Source organism: Penaeus japonicus, unplaced genomic scaffold, assembly GCF_977035675.1.
Source record: "Penaeus japonicus unplaced genomic scaffold, GWHDUDI00000001_assembly GWHDUDI00000022, whole genome shotgun sequence".
In the NCBI taxonomy this organism is placed as follows: domain Eukaryota; kingdom Metazoa; phylum Arthropoda; class Malacostraca; order Decapoda; family Penaeidae; genus Penaeus; species Penaeus japonicus.
Genome location: NW_028234424.1, coordinates 13519891 through 13524890, shown reverse-complemented (window position 1 = coordinate 13524890; position 5000 = coordinate 13519891).

Here is a 5000-nt window from a genome sequence, read left to right as displayed (position 1 = left end):
ATCCCACTGAGAGAGGTAGTCTTAACCCAGTCCCAATGGGCCCGGCGAGAAGTAAAATCCCCCTACGCCGGGCATATGCAATATTGCACCGGGAACGTCACACTGGTGTATCGCCCTGTCATCAGGCATTTAGCCATGTCACACGGGTGTGACACACCGTCATCATTGGGTTAATGGTTGGTGATAGTGTTTCTCTCCGGCACAGCAAAGCAGATCCTGAGAACTGGAAATGATAGGCAACACTTCATCCAAGCAATTGTATAGCTGCTCTTTTTTTTCTCTCTTTTTTTTTTTAAAGTGACATGACTACAGCTACCTTAGCAGTAAATGAGGTTCCATTCTTCCTGAAGTTATAAAGACTAATGGTGTGTAAGTTCTGTGATCTATATATTGAATTCATTTAGAGTACACCCTAGTGTTTCCATCTTCATTTCACTTTTGAAAGGTTTGAAGATTCAGATGTCGCAGAAAGCTTGTTGTCCACATGTCCAGAATCTTACAGTGTTAAGGTAAACTTTTGCCTTATTTCATAAGTTGAGTATTTGATATTTAAATTGTTACAACTCGCACTAATTCGTGACAAAGGCAGACAAAGGCCCTTCTTGCACATCATTGCAGGAAGGTAAACCTTCCACTGACCAACCATACCGAAGGGCCATAGTATCAGTGAGTTCCTATCTGTTAAGACTGGAGCCCTTAGTTTTGATTAGCAAGATATTGTCCTGTGCAACCTCTAACTTCTGTTGCAAGTTGTTCTGCATGTCTTATCATGGGACTCTTTTGATAGACATGACTTTATTCCCTTTTATTCAGTCAAGTCAGTTTCACATGTTGCATATTTCCATACAATATGAGTTGTCATGCTGAAGTTAGTGTTTGAGAGTTTTGATATTCTCTAAGTGCTAATTGGTTTGTGATGTGCCCATCCTTCCTAGGCATTGTGTCCCATGAGCATTACTCTTCTAATTTTTGCAAGAATGGGGATGAACATATCTAATTGCATCTTCAAACAGTTAAAACAGCTGTGCAATGTTTGGGACTGTTCTCATGTGGATGGTCCAGGGATATTTGTGTCCATTTTTAATGCTGTGTAGACTCTACATGGGGTTCTGTTGTTGCTATGCTTGATAGGGTTTTTAACTCTTCTTTCCATTTATTTTTGTGCTGAAAATACTTGTTTCAGAATTCTGGGGAGCTTCTAGCAGTTATTTTCCATGGTGGCCTGGGTTTACCATAAGGCAGGACTTTTTTTGTGTCTGGGAAGTAACCATTCTGAGGACTTTTGTAGAACCAGGTTTTACTACATTTTTATATCTTTAAATTTCCCTGAACCCTTTAGGCCATTTGTGTATGCTACTTGTTTGATGTTAATGTGTTGTCATAACTGATTTTTTCTTAGAGGACTGACATTCCTAATGCATACATTGCCATCAACTACTGGATTGCCTTATGTTGTCCTTTCAACAGACATGATCTTGGCCTCTCTTTTCCCAATATCAACATTACTAATGAAGAGATCTGTTGGTGTGTTGTATGTATTGCTGATATATGGGGCAGTGGTGTAGCATTTGATTTGAATATTTTGGAGCATTGGTAACCTCAACCAACAATACTGCATCACATTCTTCCTCACCAAATATTTGTCTCGTAGCACTTGTGTGGTGGCCAGAATATACTTGAAAGTTCCTGAAAGTTTTTATAGATATTTCGTTTATTACTTTCACCATACATTTTTCAGTGATCTCCCTCACACTTCTCTATTTCCATTGGCCTGCTGCAAGGTTTCTATTTAGTACAACCAGATTTTTACAGTGCTTAAGCTATGTACTAAGCAAAGTACGCAATTGCAAGCACAGATCGTTTGCCTGTTCTCCTATTTTATTCTTGCTGAGTATTATTTTCTTGAAATTAACATTGAATCCTGATGGCCTAACTGTCCCTTTTGTCCTTGTTGCCTTTTTCCAAACCCTATTCCCATTTATTTTTTCATGTATGATGGGAATGGGTGTGTGTAAGGCCCTTTATACAACTTTTGTAACAGGCTTCTTTTGAGGTTGGATATTTTTCTTTGAGGAGCTGTATTGGGTCTTCATTTAAAAGGAGAGTAGCAGTATCAAAGCTGTCTGATGGCATTTTTATTGCTGGTGATATACTCCTCTCCCTGATTGTGTTGGTCAACTGTCTGGGTATGTCTGCTTACTTCTCATGTATGCCTTTTCTGGGTCAGTCTTAACGGTATGGTCTGAGCTTTGTTGAAGAGGTTTTCTGTCTCGCATTTTCCTTGCATTCCAAATTTTCCTAAGAGCTTTGATGTTCGCATCTGTTGTTGATTCTAGATGGCCCCTCTGACACAAAAGTTATGGAAGAGCTGTAAGCTCTAAGTATGTCACTGGAGTGTCTTTGATATATATATTCCAGAGGCATGTCATCTCTCATATAACACCCTTAGTACCACTACTACTATCCTACTACAACTACTCAATAACGACACCAATAATAACAACATTTAAATCTACAACCAGGGGTGGGTGTTCCTATAATTACTGCTGCTGCTATTGCTACTGCTACTGCTGCTGCTGCTACTGCTACTGCTACTGCTACTGCTACTGCTACTGCTACTGCTACTGCTACTGCTACTACTACTACTACTACTACTACTACTACTACTACTACTACTACTACTACTACTACTACTACTACTACTATTACTACTACTACTACTACTACTATTACTACTACTATCACTACTACTGCTACTACTTCTTCTTCTTCTTCTTCTTCTTCTTCTTCTTCTTCTTCTTCTTCTCCTTCTCCTTCTCCTTCTTCTTCTTCTTCTTCTTCTATTCTACTACTATACTACTCTACTACTACCCCCACCACCCCTTTAAAGCTATTCTTTAGAGTTCTTAGTTGTTTAGCTGATATTACCTGTTCAGCACAGCTTATCTTTACTTGTACTGAACATTTTGATATCTCAGTTATATGTGCTGCTATAGTTTCACCTCTTTTGATACTGCCACTGCCATCCCTGCAAACACCAACACCACCAACCCACTCCTACAGTGAATATAGTGATAACTGTGGTCATAGTGAATATAATTTTTTTTACTGATTAGTATTTAGCTAAGAAAAAGTGCTTTATCATTTACCATTCTTTATCATTCTTGATAGATCAATTTATTTTTATTATCCACTACAGATAAATAGTATCACTGTCACTACTAAAGACAGTAATGATGATAATATGTTTGCTGTTACCTATTCATTTATGATGAAAATGAGAAAGAGCTGTGGAGCCTTGGCTTTTGTCACCAACCATGAGATCTAGGTAGTGTATTTGACTCTTAGCTAATTCCCAATAACTTCTCAAAAATGTTTGGCCATAAAGATTTATGAGAATTAGATGAAAGAAATTCTCACTACTGAATAAGCGCACATAAGTGAATTACCAATTTGTGGTTAAAGCTACACAAGAAAATTGTATTTGAATAGTGATTTTTATAGTAAAATAAACAAATAAGACCCTTCCTTTTCTAGATATGGATATCTGGTATATTAGTATTTTTTTCAGTTTTGATGTGAGCATGTTTGGAATTTCATTTTAACTTTGAAATATACAGATGTGGCTTCACAAACTGGTAAATCCCATTTTATCTGTATCGTTCAGTCTTGCCATCTCCTCTCTCTCACTGTCCTTCCATTTTTCTTTGTTTGTAAGTACACTGTTTACAAAATTCTTTTAGATCATGTGCCAATGTAGAAACTGTATATGTGCCATTGGAATGCCATGCGGAGGAGGTTGGGTGGGGGGGGGGGGGGGGTGGGGGTGGGGGGGTGGGGGTGGTGGGGGGGGGGTGTGTGTGTGTTCCACCATGTTGTTGTGATTCAAAAAGTTTATTTATCAGGTTATTTATGGAGATGTGGAATCTGTATTTGTTTTAAACTTATTCAGCCAATGTAAGTAACATATATTTTATATGAAATGTTTGGGACTGAACATTTTGGAAACAGGATGTAAGAAAGATTGCTTTTAAGTATATAATTCAGGTTATGTATATCAGTTATTTAGAAATTTGACTTTATCTGGAGCCAGTACCATAAAGACAATATGAGTTGATTTAACAATGAGTTTGCTAAAGAAGCTATTGTAAATTATTGAAACTATTTGCTGTTGGTCTCTGATAACAGATCCATTCCATTTAACAAATGTGATGTTATTTAATGTTAAACAATTTTGATTTTCATAAAGTTCAAAAGTCTTTTGAATTTTATCAGAATTGTTATTTTAGTTTGAATTACCAGTGACTTCCATAGATATTTGAAGGAGCTACATTATATGTACATATGATATTTTGTTTAAAAGATACTTCTATTTCATTTATTGATTCTTTGGAAGTTTATAAAGCTCAATGAGTAGCTAACATCATGGCTCCTTCCCATAATGAGAACCTTGAATGTATATAGTACAATCATGCAATCATGCAAAACCTCTGTTTCAACTTCCTCTTTCCATTAGTTCTTTCTGGTGCTACAATGTTGTTGTTTTTTTAGTTACAATTATATGGGCATAATGTTGTGTAGTTATAGGTTTATTGATAAATGTTAACAAATAGGCATGTATTTGTAAAGAATTGATGGATAATATCTTTTAGTTTTTTTGTTGGCTCTCATTATAGTGTGTAGTGTGAAAAACACTATGATTTGATAACATTCCATTTTATGAAAGGAAAAAATGAACATATTTTATGCTGAACATTTATAAATGTATATTTTTTCTGCAATACTGATAATACAACATATACATTTGTCTAGCGAGTTCCACTATTCTTCCCTGAAAAATCAGGTATCCTTTAAGATTTTCATCAGTAGTTTCCAATGCATTACACCTACTAATAACTTGCACTTCATGGAGAATAATTTACCTCAGTGTGAATATTTAAGATTAATCAAAGAATCTCAAAGTAGGTTGGTATTGGTAAGTAAATAATAATTGCTTTCAA